Source organism: Equus asinus, chromosome 17 (genome assembly GCF_041296235.1).
Source record: "Equus asinus isolate D_3611 breed Donkey chromosome 17, EquAss-T2T_v2, whole genome shotgun sequence".
NCBI classification, from domain to species: Eukaryota; Metazoa; Chordata; class Mammalia; order Perissodactyla; family Equidae; genus Equus; species Equus asinus.
Window position 1 is genome coordinate 11,209,608 of NC_091806.1, and position 19,947 is coordinate 11,229,554.

At 45.6% G+C, this 19,947-nt stretch overlaps 1 long non-coding RNA gene and 1 pseudogene across 7 annotated transcripts in view; both read right to left on the bottom strand.

The window, feature by feature from the left end:
* Positions 1-30: 30 nt before the first annotated feature.
* Positions 31-19,947, bottom strand: part of LOC139040748 (uncharacterized) — a 70,970-nt gene continuing 51,053 nt past the window's right edge. For 3 of the 7 annotated variants that reach the window (XR_011495062.1, XR_011495067.1, XR_011495066.1), the window contains exons 3-5: positions 9,287-9,423; positions 7,165-8,992; positions 31-5,560 (exon numbers count right to left, since the gene is read on the bottom strand). This is a non-coding gene — a long non-coding RNA (uncharacterized lncRNA). The remainder of the gene's footprint in view (positions 5,561-7,164; positions 8,993-9,286; positions 9,424-19,947) is intronic. The other 4 variants (XR_011495061.1, XR_011495064.1, XR_011495063.1 and 1 more) reach the window with 2 other exon arrangements.
* On the bottom strand, positions 11,750-18,038 carry LOC106843930 (small ribosomal subunit protein uS12-like; annotated as a pseudogene).

The following is a 19,947-nucleotide window of genomic DNA, read 5'->3' on the forward strand; positions in this document are numbered from 1 at the left end:
TGAGGCTCAGGGTCCTCTTGCAAGCTTGCGTGGCTGTTGGCAGAATTCACTTCTCTGCGGCTTGCTTCTTCAAGACCAGAAGCATCTCTGTTCTCAGAAAAGGTCTAAGGCTTCTTTTAAAGGGATCACCTGCTTAGGTCAGGCCCACCTAGGATAATCTTTCATTTGATTAACTCATAGTCAACTGATAAGGGACTTCAATTGCATCTGGAAAAATTCCCTCACTTTTGCCATATAATGTAACCTCTCAAAGGAGTGACAGCCATCATATTCACATGTCCCGTCCACACTCAAGGGAAGGAGATTATATAAGGGTCACTGGAGGTCAGTTTAGAATTCTGCCTGTCACGTCATATTTTTACCCTGAGCCATCATAGACAAATGAGAAAATACAAGCAAGCAAAAAGAAAAGTAAATTAAATAATTGGAAATGCTACCACCAAGAGATGACCTCTCTTAGCAGGCTGATTTAACCCTCTTCATTTTTCCCTTATGAATACGTATTTTTAAAATGGGATTGTGGCATACATATTATTCTGTTACTGACTTTTTTTTTTCACTCTAAAAATGTTTTGAAAATATCTTTCTATATCCACACATCAATATCTATTGCATTTGCTTCAAGGGCATAGTACATTCCAATCTATGAAGCCACTATAATTTTTTTAAGCAGCCCACTATTTGAGGGTGGGGGGTATTTAAATACACCTTTTATTTTAGACAGTTTTAGATTTACAGAAAAACAGTGAATATGGGTAAGACAGAGAATTCCCATATACCTCACACCCTGTTTCCTCTTTTATTAACATCTTACATTAGTATGGGACATTTGTTACAATTAATGAACGTATTATACATTATTATTAACAAAAGACCATACTTTATTCTAATTTCCTTGGTTTTTACCTAATGCTCTTTTTCTATTCCAGGATTCCATCCGAGATTCCACATTACATTTAGTTGTCGTGTCTGCTGAGGCTGCTCATGGCTGAGACGGTTTCTTAACTTCCCTTGGTTTTGATGACCTTGACAGCTCTGAGGGGTACTTGTCAGGTCTTCTGTAGAATGCCTCTCAACTGAGATTTCTGACGATTTTCTCATGATTAGACTGCGGTTACACGTTTTGGGGAAGAAGACCACAGAAGTAAACTGCCATTTTCATCGCATCATATCAAGGGGCCATACTATCAACATGACCCGTCACTGTTGATTTTGACCTTGATTCCCTGGCTGGTGGCGTCTGTCACATTTCTCCACTGTAAAGTGTCTCCCTTTCTTTTCCCTTTTCTGTACTGTACTCTGGAAGGACGTCACTGTGTGAAGCCCACACTTCTGGAGTGGGGAGTAATGCTCCCCGCTGCGTGAGGGCAGAGTACCTACGTAATTATTTGAAATTCTTCTGCACGCGAGATTTGTCTAATTTATTCAATCAAATATCAATATGGACTTGTGGATATTTATTTTATACTTTGGGTTGTAACCCAATACTAGTTTATTTTTCTCCTCAAATTGTTCCACGTTTCGCCGTTGGGAGCTCTTTCATCTGGCTCCCTCATCCTTTTGACATACTTGTAAGGTTGTGAGTTTATCCTTGTTTGTTTGTTTCTTTGAGCACTTTCTTACTTTCTCACACTACAAGATGCTACAGGCTTATCTTGTATATTTCCTGCCCCGGTCCTAGGATCGGTAGTCTACTAATTTTTGACACTTGGATTATTTCCAGGTTTTTTTGTTTCTTTGTTTTTTGTTTTTTTTTTACCATTTCTAAACAAGACTGCAATGAACATCTTTGAGAATATATTCATAGCATCTCTATTTATAAAAGCCAAGACACTGCAACAGGTGAACCTGTAAACAAGCTGTGGTAGAACGAGACAATGGAATACTACTCAGCAATGAGAAGAAAGGAACTATTGCTATGTGTAACAACATACAAACATCTCAAGAACACGCTGAGCCCAGACACAAAAGAGTGCATTCAGGATGATTCCATCTATATGAAGTTCCAAAACAGGCAAAACTAAGTCATAAGGACAGAAAATAAGCCAGTGCCTGGGGTGGGGTGCGAGGGGGGAGGAGACTGATGGCAGAGGGCTCAAGGGGGCTTTGTGGGGTGATGGAAATGTTCTGTATCTTGAATGTAGTAGTGGTGACATGGGTTTATGCAGTTGTCAAAACTCTTTGTGCACTTAAAATGTGGTGCATTTCGTTGTATGTAAATTATACCTCTATGAAGTTGATTAAAAGAAAACAACATTAAAACTGAGTCCAGATTGCAGGAAAAGCACCCCGAGGAGAGAGAATAGGCAGGGAGACATGGGCTCACCCTTGGCAGGTGTCCTCAGGGAAGGAGGCAGGCCCTCGTTGGCCTCTGTCACCCACGCTTGCCGCGCGGAGATTCTCATTCTGATTCTGATACGTGCCCCTCCCCGCGCCTCACCTCACCGCTGGAGGAGAGAAGGCAGCCCTCGTGCTGAACCAGCCCAGCTGCAGGGCCTGCGATAGGGAGAATGCAGGCTGCAGACACTGAGGGTGGACCCGCCGTCCCCCGCAGCCTGGAGGCTGGACATGCCTTGGGACATGTCCGCTTGTTGGGGTGCAGGGAAAAGTCTGGAACAGGCAGGGACCCAGGCAGCTTTGCTGCAGAAGCCTCGCTGACAGTACCTGGCAAAACTAGGGGCGCCTCCTCACTGCCTGCGCTCACAGGCAGAGGTTTGTGCAAACGCCAGGTAGGGGGTGGCCTGCTGGCTTGAAATCGCCTCGCCAAGGGGGGAGCCCCAAGTCCTGGCACAACCAGCAGCAAGAGGATACCTCGAAAAGGAGGCAGCACTGGGGGCTGGGGAGGACGGCAGGTGCCGGTGACACCGCAGGAGCGGCTCCTTGGAGGGTCCTGAGGAGGCCAGGCTTTGTGGACTCTGGCCTCAAGGGACATGCCTGAGTGTCCCCGTCCACCTGCCGGCAGCCATGCTGCGCGATGAGCAGGACCACCTTATGGAAACTTCAAGGGAACCTGAGCAGCGTGGGGGAGGGGGACATTCGTAAAAGACTCGATCTGCTGCCTGAGCAGAGTCTTGAGATTGGAGGTATTTATGTAACATAAGCTCATCTGTTCCTTCGGGAACCTTTGTGGAGGGCCCTCAGTGAGTCAGCTGGTGTTTTAGTCACTGGGGGCAAAGCCGGGGCAAGACAGTCCGCTAAGGAGGTGACGCTTGAGCACAGCCCTTGTACCCATGGGCCGGAGAAGCCTGGAACATCCTGGTTACGGCGCAGATGCCTAGCAGGGCAATTTCTGGGTCAAAGGGCATAAATATTTTGAGGCTTTGGATAGATGCTGCTAAATTATTCTCCCGCAAGTTTCCTAGGTTGCCTTTTTACGGGGGGGGGGGGGGGCAACGCTGTGTGTTTTAGGAGGGCTTCAGAGAGTTTAAAGAGCCTGTGCGTGTGTGTGTGTGTGTGTGTGTGTGTGTGGTGGGCAAGGTCTCCTTTTCCAAATGCCACCTTAGACGGGTGGTTCAAGCTCCTTTCCCACTCATTTCAGACCTCAGATTTTAGGAGCTAAACATCCTAGTAGTTACTGTTCAGAAAGACCTGTGTTTATGTCCCAGCTCTACCGCTCATGGGCCGCAGTGCGACTTTGGACACCTTTGCCTAATGCTGTGTAAGCCTCAGTTTTCTCATCTGTGAAATGGGCCTTCTGATTAGGGCTTGGCTCAAAGAGCTATGTGAGGGTTAGACAAGACAATAGAAGCGAGGTACTTCACAGAGGACTCAGCACATAGTAAGTGCTTGTGACGTTTATTCTGCAAAATCAGCAGTACCTGGGGCTCAGGAGCAGGCCCCCAGCACAGGGCAGCGTGCTCCCACGTGGACCCAGAGTTGGCACAGGCCTGCTCTGCGCCTCCTTCCAGACACCAGATGGGTCAGTGCAGTTCAATTGTCATCCACTAAGATTTCCCATCTGGCCGAGGTTCCCTCCCCAGGTAGGAGTTAACCCGACTTTAAAAGGCCCCAAATGATGTGTGTGTCTGTGGTGTGCGTGTGTAATTTTTTTCTCCTAGAAAAGAACCCCTAGGGATCTTTCCACACTCCCCTAAGCAAAACCAGCTGAGCAGAGAGAGCCCAAACTTCTCAAAAACGATTCACCTCTGCCCTTAGACCAGCTATGGAATGTTTTGACCCCAAAGGATATTGTAGGGGGATGTGTCTGAAAAACCGCAGGCAATTGGGAGCTGCGTCAGAGTGAAACCGTCACGAGCCCGCACACTCTTCAGTGACGGATGTGGCAAGTTTTGATCGCTTGCTTGCAATCCTTTTTTAAAAACCCAAAATGCAAACACGGCCAGTATTCCACCTGGAACTCAGGAAATGTTCTGCCTCTGTTCTCTTCACGTACTTTATATCGTGCACATCAGTTTCTCACATCCGCTCTCGTCTCTGAACATCCCGAGGTCCCTGGGCTCGGCGATCACACCCCAGCAGTTCCTTACGCTTTGCACCGAAAGACGTGCTGCTCGCTCATCCTCCGCCTCCGCCTCCCCACCTCGGGGTGAGGCGTCTACAGCGAGGAACCGCTAATCTGGAAAGCCCTGCGAGTCTGGGATGAGCGACGGCTCCCAAATACTGATCTGCAGACCAAGTGTTCACTCATCTCTAAGATAAGATGAGTAAGAGCAATACAGAGAGGTTTTCGTAAAGCTAAACATAATCCATTTTTGACTCGTAACGATGTCCTCTTGATTTTTTTTTTAAATATTCTTTTATGAAATTTAGTGGAAATAGATGAAGGTGAGTTGTGTTGGTTTTTTTAATACTGTTCTTACTTGGCAACATTAAAAGTTGGCAAAATAAAAACTTGGCAAAAGTATGCTCATCAAAACGTGTTTTGAGATTTTCCTAGTCTACAAACTCCCGAAGTCTGGAATTCACCTGGAAAAGAAGCCACGTGCATGAACTGAAGGAAATGTACACAAACGGGATACGGCTCTGTGCTGTGCTCAGACACGCCATTTCAGCTCATCCTTACAACAACTCTGGAGAGGGAGATAGTATTTCATTTGATGGACCACGAAGGCGAGGCTTCTGGAAGTGAAATGACGTGCCCACGGTCACTCAGCTAGGCACGGGGAGGGGAAAGCCTAGGATTTGAACCCGGGCTGCCTGAATCCGGATCCAGAGTCCCCCTCTCTGTCTCACAGTGTCTGTTCCTGAACTGCCACACACAACAGGAGATTAAGAAAAACATCTAAAATTGAAGTAGTGCAGAGCCTGACTCGGAAGCCACTGTGAATAAATGCCTTCATAGATTCAGAACAATCTTCCCATCCACGAGAGAGAGAGCGAGAAAGAGAGAGAGATGAACTGCGGTGTTTTGTGCTCGGTGCACTTTCAATAAACACAATGGCTGAAATTTTGAAAATGTGAAGTGCTGAACCATCCAGGACAAGCGAATTCCTGATACGAAGGGGCCGGGGCAGGGGCAGGTCCTGAGCGCGCTGTCTGCCCTCTTCAGACGCTGAGGCCCCAGAACAGGAAGTGGACACGGCGGCAGCTGCCTCATTACCTGACAAATGTAGAGAAAGTGACAGCTTAGGGGAAAACAAGAGTGATTAAGGGATGGGAGAATTCATGAGTAAAGATGAAGAAATAATTACGCACAGCTTGGCTAACTCATAAATCAAGGATGATCATTCCATGTGCAAACACCAGCAAGGTGAAAAGAATCAGAGAGAAAGATGGGCCAGTTAATGTGCATTTAAAAGTGAAACAATGCTAGGAATTAAGAGAGTGCTGGAAGTCAGGGATGAGCGGACTCGCAGGGAAAAATCATCTCCCAGGGGAAAGCGACCAGAACCCCAGGGGGTTTGAGACACCAACGAGATAGGACAAAAGATCAGAAAAGGTGCCGTGTGGAACAGCCCCACTCTGGGCCCTATGGGAGAGTGACAAGTGACCAGAGCCTTTTCCTTGCCTCCTCTGACGGCTTCCACACCTCTCTCTCCCTTCTCCCCTTCACCTTAGGAAGATGGGGTGGCAATCTGAGGAGGCAAACAGTGTCAACACATATCGCAAGGTAACATGAGCTCGGCTGGGTTTGATTTGGGGCCGTGGCAGAGAAGCGCTAATTATCCCCAAGAAACTGGTCCCACGACAGAGCGATCCTGGCGACGGAGCAGCCCCTCATGGCCTCTCCTCAGAGCCCTGTGGGGGATTGGGAGACCTAGGTTTCTTGACCCAAAACCAGCTGTCACAGGACTAGCTGCCAGCAGAGGAGGCGTACCCCATCACGGCCGGCAGAGGAAGGCGAGATTTGGGCAGAGTTTTGGCCTCTTCCGCCCCTGGGATCATCTTCCACCTGTGCGTGGTTTTCTTAGCAACCCTTGCAAATGCCTTAGGGATCCGTGAGCCCTCATGCCCAGAAGAGGATAGGATCAAGGTCTCTGTCACTTTCCACTAGGATCCATCAAAACACTTGGTCCAACCTGTGAAGAATGGGTTCTGGTCCTGAAATGCCTCGCTGACGAGAAGGGGACAGGTGGGACTGAGGCCAGAGGTCCCATTGTGGGTTTGGGAAGTGTCTGGTACTTTGAGATTTGAAGGGAGCGGGTGAAGGGTGGCTCCTTCTTGTGAACACACTGAACACGGAGGAAAAAGCAAAAAGAGACAGAGAGATGGGAGAACATAGAAACCTGGTTGAGCTTGTATTATAAGCCCTCTGGGAGCTAATTGCGAGTTACTTCCATTGTCTTGCATATTTCTGGCGCTCCACATGGGTTAATGATCGGCAGTGCAATTAAATAGACATGAGAACAATGCGGGGCCTAGGAAGGCTCAATCAAATGGGACACCAGGGCAGCCAGGAGCCACATAAAGTATACGGCATAAATGATAAGCTTACTGAGGGCAGGGAATCTACCAATTCTGTAGAATTTTCTCCCCATGGAGCTCCGAGCATTTAAGGGATAAATGACGCCAGTTAGAAAGTCAAGCATTTTAAAATCGTGATACCCCCATGAGGTATGTTTCAGTCCTTTTTCAATTTCTCTCCTCAGTCTCTTAGGGATATTTTTCCCTCATAAAACGGGCAGCCCAAGTTTTTAGTCGGACGTGCTTCTCAGAACGGCCTGTTAGCTTTAAATAAGCCAAAGGGATAAAGTAATATAATACCCTTGGTTTGGAACATAGTGTCCAGTGATTGATTATGTGGCCAAGTGGCCCGACTGGAGAGTGGTCGAACCCTGGGCTCTTCATCTCGAGGGCCACCGTTTTGTGCTTGCATTCATTCACCGAACCAGTGGTCATCGAGAACAGACAGTGGGCACAGGTGGTGCTGGCGTTTGGGGGAGAAAAGAAAACACACAGAACATGAGAAGTGGAGGCCCTGGAGGACAGGAGGGGCGTAGCATTCATTTTTTATATCCCTCAGTGTCTATCCCTGGGAAGAGGGACACCGCAAGCCACCACGAGTCACTGACTACATCGTATAAATGAAGGCTCAGAAATGAGGTTAGTGCAAGGGTTTAGCGAGAGAGGGAGGGCGTGGGTCCCCAGAATGACGGAGCATGATGCAGGGGGAGGAAGGGAGGGCCACGCTGGGAAGACAGAGGAACTGAAGACGAGCCATATAACCTCGTTAATTAAACACAGACACGCGTGCACACCACACAGAAGACAAACTCACTGACAAGGCACCTTGCTGGAATCGCGGATAAAAGATACAAGCCCAGACTCTTAGGGTCATTGTGTGCATGCAAGCATACGGGAGGCAGAGAAACGCGAACATCTGTAAAATTACGTGGCAATTGTTAACGATCCAGTTAAAAAAAGGAATGATGGGTAAAATTTAAAAATGAAGTGTAGATTAGAAAATGTATTTGTATGCATGTTAAATACCCTGATTTTGACAACAGTACTGTAGCTCTGTAAGAGAATTGTCCTGATTTTAGGAAATAGATAGTGAAGCATTTGGGGGTTAAAAAAAAAGTTTTTTAAAAAAGGCACGGTAGTCTACACAGAAATTGAAATAGAAAGAGGTACACCTGAAATTTGCATGAGGTTATAAACCAATGTTGCCTCAATTAAAAGTAATTAAATAAAAATTAAAAAGGCACGTATACATCATCTGAAGAGCACAGAGGAGGAAAGAGTGACCCCAAGGGATGTGGACGGGAAGGAAGAGAGTAAGAGTGGCTTCACCAAGGATTTGACAGTTGGGTACCATGTGAAAAACAGAGAGGGCGTTCATGAGAAGAGGTTTGCAGAGGGCATGCTACGAGCAAAGGTATGGCATAAAAGCACGGCGCAGTGTGGCCTCCTGGAAACCTTGAAGAGTGAGGCTTACCTAGAGTTTCCAATGTGTGAGTAGGAGTGCGGATGAGAACACAGATGGACAAGACACTGAAGGGGCTTTGGGCTAGTGTCGGGCAGCCTCTGAAATTGGAAAGTCAAAAGAAACTCCTCCGTAGACACAGTTCTTATCTGCAAAGCAACCACTGTCTGTCTTGTGAGACACAGCAGATGCATGTGCCGCATACAAAAAAAGGCTCAAGAGCGTTTTGGAGAAACGACTTTAAAAATCAGGATCAACTGAGCCAAGAAAGAGCTCAGAATTGGGTTGGGCAAACTCAGTTTCACAAGCATTTTTGAGCAACTTCTCTGTGCAGGCTTTGGGCTGGGCCCTGGGGATAGAGAGATGAAAAGATGTGGTCCCCGCACTCAGGGTGGATCGCAGGCTGGTAATCAGGAAGAGCGTTTTAGACAAAGTGAGTTTTGAGTGGGAGAAAAGGGATGTGGATTGACAACCAGCTAGACCTCCAATGGCTGGGCTTCTTCAGGCCTACTGTTGACCTCCAGGCGCTGTACCTGGTACCCAGGCGTCAGTACATCACTGTTAGGAGGGAAGGCCAGAATCGAAGGGCCATTTGGTGGCCAGCAGAGGTAAGAAGGATCTTCTAAATTGAAGATAACTGACCTGCGCTTAGCCACAGTGACAAATCTGTTGGAGGAATGTAAAGAAATTAAATTGGTCAAGAAAATTAGAGGCCAATCTCATTCATTCACCTAGATGCAAAAATCCTAGGAATTGAATTCATCAGTGTATAAAACAGATAATGCATCGTGATCAAGTTGTGTTGATCCTAGGAATGCAAGAGTGATATAACATTAGAAAAGATATTAATACAATTCACCACAGTAGTGGATAAAGGAGAAAAAATGGATGATTATCTAAACAATTGTAGAAAAAAGCATTTGCTCAAATTTACCACCAATTCATAATGAAATTTCCTACCTGATAAAGAGTTTTTACCAAATAATTACAGCAAATATCATTCTTCAAGGTGAAATGTTTGAAACATCCCTTTTGAAATCAGGAGCAAGACAAAAATATCTGCGTCAACTCTTCTTCCCAGCATTGTACTTGAGGTCCTAGCCAGCACAATAACAAAAGAAAAGAAATAAAACGTATATTTAGAAAGGGAGAAACAAGACTGACATCACTATAAATAATATAGTTGTTTACTTAGAAAACACAAAAAACTTTATGAGAAAATTGCTGGAATTAATTTTTAAGTTTAACAAGGTGAGTGAATAATATAAATTGATTGCATTTCTATAATCCACCAATAAACAGTTAGAAATCATAATTTTGAAAGACTCCAATTACAATAGCAACCAAAATTAAGGTATTTAGGAATAAACATGATGTAATATGTGTAAGATGTAAGACTTTTATACAGAAAAAATTTAACTTTATTGAAAGGCATTACATAAGACTTAAGTAAATGGGGAGATGAGCCATGTTCATGGATAAAAAGTCATAATACGGGACTAATGTCAGTTCTCTTCAAATATATTTATAGAGTGAACTCAAGTCCTTATGTCAAGAGGGCTTTTCAAGTAACTTGACAAGTTATTTCTAAAATTTATATGGAAAGGGCAGAGTCCTAAGAGTAGCCAAGACATTCCTGAAAAAAAGAATGAGGTAGAAGGACCTTCTCTATTATATATAAAAACATAATATAAAGCTATAGTATGTAATATCGTGTGGTAAAGGTACAGGCCAGACAAATGGACCAATAGAATTGAACAGAATGCCCCAAAGCAGACCTACACGTATATGGAAACCTGGTTTATGATAGAGATGGCACCACCAGAGAAAGGATAGATTATTCAATCAATGGTGCCCACAATTTGTTACTCACATGGGGAAAAATTAAAGATGGATCCCTACCTCACACCATATCCTAAAGTAAATTTTGTGTGAATTAAAAGCAAAATGTACAAGGCAACACTTTAGAATTTTTAGAAGAATTTCTTTATGATATCAGGAGAAAGATTTCTTATACAAGGTACAAAATGTACAAACCACAAAATAAAAGACTGATACATTAGACTATATTAAAAATAAGAACTTCTTTCATCAAAATATATCTTAAAGAAAGTGAGAAGGCAAGCCACAAATTGGGGAGGATGTCTGTAAGGCATATAACTGACAAATGAATATACAAGAAACTTTTCCTTCAACTGTCCGCCTGCTCATGTCCTTGTGTCCTTCAGAACCTTTGCTCAAATGTTATGTTTTTAATGAAACCTTCCCTGACCACTCTTTCAAAAACTGCAAGCTCACCACCACTCCCTGCCCTGCCTATTGCCTTTCCTGCCTTATTTTTAGCCTCAACATTTATCATTACCATACATTCTATATATGTAACTGCATGATTTGATGCCTGCCAGCCCCTCTCCTCAGCAGACCATACACTCTGAAATGAGACCTGGAATTTTGGTCCATCTTGTTCACTGCGGTATTCCCAGCACAGAGAAGAGTGCCTGGCACATGGCAGGTGCACAGTACATATTTATTGACTAAATTCCTACAAATCAATAATAAAAACACCATCAACCCAATAGAAAAATGAGCAAAAACCTTAAACAGGCATTTCAAAAAGAAAAGAAACATAACTCATCAACAAACATATAAAAAGATGCTCTAGGGCCAGCCCAGTGGCTCCGTGGCTCAGTGGTTAAGTTTGCATGCTCCACTTCCATGGCCTGGGATTTGTGGGTTCAGATCCCAGGTACAGACCTGGCACAGCTCATCAAGCCATGCTGTTGTGGCATCCCACATAAAACAGAGGAAGATTGGCACAGATGTTAGCTCAGCGACAATCTTCTTCAAGCAAAAAGGAGGAAGATTGGCAACAGATGTTAGCTCCAGGCCAATCTTCCTCAAACACACACACCCAAAAGATGCTTGAATTTATTAACAATCAGGAAAATGCAAAGGAAGACCAAAATGAGATACTATTTTATACTCACCAGATTGGCAAACACTAAGAATTCTGACAAGACTAAGTATTGGCAAGGATGAGGTGCACAGGAAGCTTTTAATACACCTGCGGATGGGAGTGTGAATTGCTTCCCTCTTTAGAAAAGAATTTAGGACAATCTCGTAAAGGTGCACGTGTGCCCAGGCTGCATGTCAGTTTATCTGTTCTTAGGGTTAACCCTGGAAAAATGCCACTCACGGTGCCATCCACAGACTAGCGACAGTATGTAAGTGGTCTGTTATGAACCCTCATAAGACAAGCACAAAAATTGAGAGTAAGCATTTAGAAAATTTTATAGCAACCTGACATTGCCACTCTATATTTATTTTCATTTCGTTAGGCCTTTTTTTTTATCATGGTAAAATATACACAACATAAAAGTTGACCATATTAACCATTTTTGGGGGGCATGTGAAAATTTATTGCTAGCATGTTTTCACCATCAAAACTGATGATCTTGGTCTTTCCTTCTTGCCTTTGCATAAGGCCAAAAGGGAGACATTGGGCTACTCTGACAACCTTAAAGAGGCCTCCAGCAATGGCACCAACAGCGTGACCTTTGTGACCACGTCCAGCAACCAGAACTTCATCGTTTTCCTCAATAAAATTCAAGCAACCATCATTGGGCACAAAGGCTGTGATTTTTTTGCCGTTCTTGATCAGCTGTACCCTGACACGCTTCTGGGTGGCAAAATTGGGATGTTTGGCTTCAAGCCATATTTTTTCTAGCACAATTCCCTTTGCATGGGAAGCACCTCTGAAAGGGTTGGCCTTCAGGGTTGGGCCCAGATGGGTTTTCCTGTACTGTTCATCATGCCACTTCTGATCCTGTCAGGGGCTACAGAGCTTCCTGGCGGTATGAAGACCACGGCACTTGCCCCTTCTCCTGGCACCATGGGCCTGAGCAAAAGAGCCATTTTAACTTTTTTTTAATGCTTTTTGGTCAGGAAGACTGGCCCTGAGATAACATCTGTTGCCAATCTTCCTCTTTTTTTTTTCCTCCCCAAAGCCCCAGTATATAGTTGCATCTGCTAGTTGTGGGTCATTCTAGTTCTTCTATGTGGGACGCCACCACAGCATGTCTTCATGAGCAGTGTGTATGTTCATGCCCAGGATTTGAACCTGTGAATCCCTGACTGCTGAAGTGGAGTGCAGGAACTTAACCACTCGGCCACTGGGGGACTCCATTTTAACCATTTTTAAGTGGACAGTTCAGAGGCATTAAATGCATTCACTTCGTCATGCAACCATCATGACCATCCATCCTTAGAACTTTTTTCATCTTCCCAAACTGAAATTCTGTACCCATTAAACAGTACCCATTCCTCCTGCCCCTCCAGCTTCTACGACCATCTTACGTCCTTCTCTATGAATTGATTATTCCTGGTACCTCATATGAGTGGAATCATACAGTGTTTGCCCTTTTGTGACTGGCTTATTTCACTTAGCATAATGTCCTCAAGGTTCATCCACGTTATAGCGTGTGTCAGAATTTCCTTCCTTTTTAAGGTTGAATAAGATTGCACTGTATTTATACACCATATTTTGTTTACCCATTCAGCCATCGATGGACACTTGAGTTGTTTCCACCTTTTGTCTATTGTGAATAATTGCCACACTACATTGATTGAATATAATTCATATCTGATAAATATAATAATTAAAAATTGAGGTTTATATTTTGTTTGTCTTTGGATTTTTAAAAATTTCATTTTCGAAGTAACTCATTTTTATGGTATTTTACCAAGCTGTCGATCTGTGACAGATTGGAAATCTCACAGAATTTCAGTTCACCCACAGATAGTTCAAGAAGCACCACCTGGAGCAAGGGCTTCCAAACTTTTCTAAGAACCTTAGTAAGAAAAACTCTACATCACAGCCCAGGGCACATGAACAGAGCCAAAACAGGGTTCCTGAAGCAATACTTAACCATTTCTACAGGAAATGCCCTAAGGTAGTTACTGCTCTGTTTCATTTTGCTAAAAATCCTGGTTGAATTTATTAAGTTGATTTCACAGCCCACTAACGATCATGAATCCCGGTTGGAAAACCCATGCTCTTGAGAAATTCTTGCCCACGTGTGCCAGGAGCCGTGTAAAAGCATATTCCCAGCAGCATTATTCATAAAATAAAAAAGAGGAAAAACGGAAAACAACCCAAACACCCATCAATAAGAAGCTTAACAAATAAATTGTGATCTATTCACCTAATGGAATATTACAGGGGCCCAATCAATGTTTATTGAATGAACTAATAAACAACTGTGAAAATGAAGTACAGCTACACGGAGCAATTTAGATGAGTCTTAGAAATACAGTGTGGAGTGGACAAAGTAAGCCACAGCCGACTCTATACTGAACAAAACCAATTTTTTTTTTTTTTTTAGTGAAGAAGATTGTCACTGAGCTAACATCTGTACCAATCTTCCTCTATTTTGTATGTGAGATGCGTCCACAGCAAGGCTTGACGCATGGTGCTAGGTCTGCGCCAGGGGTCCAAACTTGTGAACCCCAGGCTGCCAAAGCAGAGCGCAGGCGAACTTAACCACTATGCAACCAGGCCCACCCCTGAACAAAACCATTTTTAAAAAGCAAGCAAAACTAAATACTATAATGTTTAGGGACACACACGGGTGATAAAACTCCTAGAAAGTAAGGGAATGATAAACACAAAATCCAGGGCAGTAGTTACCTCTGGGGGTGGGCAGGGGTGCAACTGGGGAGGAGTTCACGCGGATCAACAGAAATGGAAATATTCAATTGGGTGGTTTATAAATGTTCCTTTTATTATTATGCTTCATACTTAGATATATTTTGTATATATTTCATCTATCAAACATTTCTTAAAGATAGAAATGAAGTTGATGAAATTGGAGGACAGAGAATTCCACCCACATCGAACAAGCCGCCTAACTTTTTCATTGATATATCAAAACATCAGTAAAATAGGGTCCCCTGAGCTTCTGCCAAGACTGCAAGAAAATAGCTGATAAGCGTTTGAGTGCAAGGTTGAAAAGAAGGGCATCAAGGCAAGGTGTTAAATTGGCAATCATCATTTCCCCTTATGGAGTCGCTGCTCCAGTCTCCTCCTTATACTCGTCCAGCAAACCACCCCCCCGACTGCTTCCAACAGCCATGGAATGTTCTTCTGCATCCCTAACTGTTGGTTGTTCTTAGAGCTCTGGGTTGGGGGTCTCTGGGAGGCAATAAACAAAAGACTACAAGTCCCTCAAGAGCAGGGGCTAAGCCTTAGTCATCTCCTGATTTCTCACCTTCAGCCTGGTGCCTGTGCAGAGTACGTGTTGGGTAGTTGCTTCCTGTATGAGTGAATGAAGCACTTAGTGAAAGAATAAATGGCTATTGCAGTTAAGCTAAGGATGCTATACTGTTTCTGTCATTGCCCATAGATGAGATTATTTCAGGCTCTTCTGACCCATGATCTAACCTGAGACGAAGGAATAGGTGTGGCTTCCCCAACGGTGAATTGAATTGAATTGAATTGAATGAAGATCTGAGAATGTAAGATGAGGTCACAGGATAAAAGTGGGGAAGCAGTCGGCTATAAAATAAAAAGAAGAAATCTTGAGAACTTTTAAGGTCCAACTGGGCATGTCAGTAAGTCCGTGATTATCTCTTTTATCTCCACTTTAATTTTTGTCATGGTTAATCACAGTCACGAACAGATTAGCACGGAATGTGGAGGCACAGTCTAGATTCGAATCCTGGTTCCTCCGCTTACTGGGTAAGCTTGGGCAAAGTACTTAACCTCTCTGTACCTCAGTTTTCTCATCTGTAAACTGGAGATAGTAAGAGCACCTACCTCATAGAGTTGTCATGACAACAAGTGATAAGTGAGTTGATATTCACAAAGAGAGCAGTGCCCGGCACACCGCAAGCACCCTCTCGGTGTTGTTAAGTAAAATCCTTACCTAGGTTGACAAATACACACTGTGGCCCACATGCCTCCGGCACTCTTGGTGTTAGTTGTCTTCTGGGCATTCAGGCTTCCGCTGTGGGAAGCAGTTTCTGTGGCCTTTTCAATGGAAGCCTTGGTGAGGTGTCATCCTTATGCAGCTTTGCGAGGACCCGTGGTCCTTGTGATATCTTCTAAGATGATAGCCTTTAACAGATCTGGATTCCTGACATTCTTCCTTCATAATGCCCGTCCCGTCATTCTTTCTTTCCCGTTCTCACCATCTCAGCTTCCTCTACACTCTTGGACTGTCACAACAGCTTCCTAACAGATTTCTCTGCTTCCAGTCTCTGTTTCTGCCCCTTCATCTTTGGCCTTGGGGACACATTAAATCTTCCTCAAACAACCCTTTGCACATCAGTCCTCCCGCCCCCTTGTGTTCAAATTCCTTAGCTTGATTATCAAGACCTCTATAATCGACTCTAGCCTCACTCTCTCCCTATGTCTGTCTAGTTGCCTTTACAAACTATAATTTTTTGCAGCCAAATCAGTCTATCCATTGCCTCCATGCTGGTCATACCTACGCCCACCCATTTCCTCCACTCCCAAGCCTGGAATGCTCTCCTCATGCTTTCGAGGTCCGGGAAAGACACTCTTAAGAAGTGAGAACGGGCACTAAAATGGAGATGGAAGAATATCAAAAACAGACTTTGCATTTCTAACTTGTTCCTTGACTTAGCCATGCCCCCAGGAACAGGGGAAGGATTCTTTTCTTTTCCTCTTCCTTCTAGAAAGGCATCAGAGCGTGATGGTTAAGGGCAAGAGCTCTCGCCTGGTTACTTCCCGGCTGGGCAAATTACTTATCTTTTCTGTGCCTCAGTTTCACTGATCTGTAAAAGGGGAGTAGTAACAGTACCTTCTGGAATCGATGTGGTGGTGGGCCACACGGCTCCCTCTTCAAGACTGAGACACTTATTCCCCCAGCTGCACAGTGTTGGCGGCTGACTGCTCACACTGAGTCCCTTCCAGGAAGTGCCCTCTACCGAAGGAAGCTGCACTGCCCAGATGATGCGTCCTCCCGGGGCAGCCTGCGGCCAGCGATGGGTCAACAATGGGTGCAAAAGCCTGGCCTCCTTGCCTTAACTGGACATCCCTAAAGGGCCATGCCAGCTTCTGATGTCCCCATGGAATCTACTGAGGCCTCTGTTGTGACTTCCTCAGAGCCCAGCTTCGCTCTCTGTCCAATCCGGCTTCTTTTCCCTCCTTGTTAGGTATCGGTCCTAAACTACTCCTCAATAAACTGCCTGCATGCAAACCTCTCCTTCAGAGACTTCTCCCCAGGAAACCTGATCGCCAGCAGTTGGTTGGTCTAAGAAAGCAATCTCAAAAGTGGGGTTTTGGAGCAGTATCGCCTGCTGGCTGACGGCACTGAGCACCCCATTGCTAATGGTCAGTGCAACACTGAGAGCCCTGGCATGTGCTTAGGGTGCAACTGCTGAAACTTTCACTGGTGGTGAACCGGGATGGGACGCAGGAGGACGTTAATGCACTGAGGGTGCAGCGTGTCAGGCGTTTGAGAGGTTCTGGTAAGTACTGTTCGGAAAGACTGTAGAATGAGATGGTGGTGGCTGGTGTGGGGGGCGGGGGATTGATTCATTGAAGAAAGACAGTGAAAGGCCCGGAATGATTAATCACCAATAGAAGGCAAAGTGTAAAAGCTTGAGGGTATCTTTGGCAGCATATAAAGCGACTCTCATCCCCTGAACTGGAAGGCAGAGAAAATTACGGATCAGGCCCAGAACTTAATTATAAGAGGAACAGGACTCCGGAGAAGATTGAATCCTCAACTCCAGCAGATCTTCAGTGCCAAGGTCAGGGACCTGATCAGAAAGAATGGGGCCCTGAGAAGACTCTCGTGGGGCTGCCGTCAAGATGTCGGGCTGGGCTGCAGCATCTCGAGGTTCAGCTAACACGGGAGCACCTGCTTCCAGGCTCACTCTCACGGCTTTTGCAGGCCTTGGAAGATCCTTTTTGAAACCTATTCCTGTGATTGCTGGTAGGCCTTGGCACCTCGCCATAGGTCCTGAGTGTCCTCACAGCACAGCAGCTGGTGATGGAACAGAGGGAGAGGACGCACCCCCGGGTCTCCCAAGTCAGAAGCCATAGTCTTTTTTGGACCCTCCCATCACATCAGCCATTTTTAGTTCATTAGAAGCAAACCACTGGTCCAGTCCCCTCTCAAAGAGAGAATACACGAGGAAGTGAGTGCCAGGGGACAAGAATCGCTGGGGACCACCTTAGAGGCTGCCTATCACAACCCGGTAGACCTTTTCAGGTGCTGGAGACAGCATGTTCCACACCTGAGGATATTGTCACACTTGAGGATATTGTCACACTTGAGGATATTGTCACAACCCATTTACTTAGTGACAAATAAGACTGTCAGCTTTCAGAGGGGCCCAGAGCAAGGAAAGACCCTGTGGCAGGTGCAGGCTGCGGTGCAGGTGACCTTCTGGTATTAGAGGCATCAATGGTGGGAAGAGACACTATGGAGTTCACGGCAAGCTCCAGGAAGAGCCACAGCACAGATCCCTAGGATTCTGGAGCCAGGCCGCAACTTCTACAACAGAGGATCGTATAGCCCATTCAAAAACCAAGAACCTGTGTTCCACCGAGTCCCGGTACACACAGAGAACCTGATTATGGGCCACTAAGTGCCTGTGCGGCCGGAGCTGCCCGTCACAAGCAGGGTTCTGTCAAACTCACCAAGTCATAAAGTCGCACAGGCTCAGAGCTCTCCATCGTAAGATGGAAGCAGTATAGGCAGAAACAAGCCCGAGCAGGGCATGAGGGTCCAAGGAAGCTGCATGGGCAGGGGGCTCAGACCCCCATAGCATCCACTACTTTTGCACCAGTGCCTCTCCCTCAGTTCACACCTTTGGCCACACGGGGAATCCTTTATGGCCAGACAATGAGGAAGGCAAAAGGCTGAACTTGGTTCACGGAAGGATCAGCTCAGGATGTGGGTGCAAACTAAAAAGGGACTGTGACTGCACTATAGCCCCGGTCAGTGAGGGGTCGGGGGAGGTGGGGGTCCTGAAAGGTAGCAATGAAAGGAAATCCTTCAATGTGCAGAGCTTTAAACGATGCACCTGGTCAACCACCTTGTGTGCAGAGAAAAGTGGCCTGAGATTAGAATATACATAGACTCATGGGCAGAGGTCATTGGCTTGATCGGTTGGCCCGAGGGTCTCAAAGGAGAAAGACTGGAACACTAAGGACGAGGTGATCTGGGAAAGAGGTAGGTGGATGAAACTATGCGACTGCTCATGAAGTGTGAAGATCTTACTGCACGTTAACACCCATCAAAGGGCATCCACATGGATGAGACACTAAACAATCAAGTGGACACAATTTCGCAGGGAGTCGATGTCAGCTAGCCTCTATCATCAGCCACCCCACAACACTGCCATAACAGCTTAGGAGCAAAGTAGCTAAAGTGGCAGGAGTAGAAGCTGTGCACAGGCCCAACAGCATGAGCTCCCACTCGGCAAGGCTGATCTAGCTACTGCGGCTGCCAAATATCAACCTACCAGCAACGGAGACCAACCCTGAGCACTCACATGGCACCATCCTTCCAGGAGAGCAACCAGAACTTGATGGAAAATCGATTACACTGTAACCCCTCCACTCTGGCAGGTGGAGTGGACTGGACTTAAAGTACATTCCAGGCGTGAATTTGTCTTTCCTGACTACAAGGCCTCAACTAACACCATGAGCTGAGAGCTTACAGAGTGATACACTGCAACAGAATCTCACATGATGCTGCATCAGACCAAGGGACGCATAAGGGAAGTGTGACTGTGGACATAAGATCATGAGATCCAGTGGTCTGTGACCTGTGTACCACCCAGAAGCTGCTGACCACACAGAGTGATGGAATGAATGGTCTTTTGAAAGTACAGCCAAAGTACTAGCTTGAAGGTAATGTCCTGTGAAGATGGACGCCATCCTCCAGGACATCATTTAGACCCTAAATCAATGACCATTACATGGTGCTGCGAACCAAGTAGGTCTGGGGACCAAGGGGTGGAAGCAGGTGTGGCTCTGCTTATCATTGATCCCAGTGACCTCAGCTCTAGGAGCCTAGGGGTCTTGATTCCTAGAAGCTTCCTTCTCTGAGGGATACAGTGATCCAACTTCCACTTCAACATACATGATGTCTTCAAGTGTCTTGTGCCAAGAGACCAGCAGGCAAGGAAAGGAGTCATCATCCTGGCTGGGGCAATTGACCCTGGTCACCAGGAGGAGGTAGGACTGCTGTTATCAAATGAGAACAAAGAAGATATTTGACAGCAGATGATTCACTGGGGCATCTCTTCAAACTCTCTGTCCAATATTGACGGTACATGGACAAACGCAGCAACCACAGCCTGAGGCTAAACAAGCTGCCTAACCAGCTGAGGTGCAAACCAAGAGTGAGGGGAATCCAGAATGCGTAGAGAGGAGGTAGCAATGAACATAAGTGGTAGCCTGGAGTTGGGGCAGCTGTCTGTCCTACCACCTCCCTCTTCCGTGTTTCCCCAGAAAAAGAATCCTGGAGAACCTTCCAGAGGAGGCAAACTTACTATATTAAGCAAATGGATCTGAGCACAAGGGGTGGACTGTAGTGGACACTGGTGTGCTGTGCACATGCCCCTTCCCAGGGCTG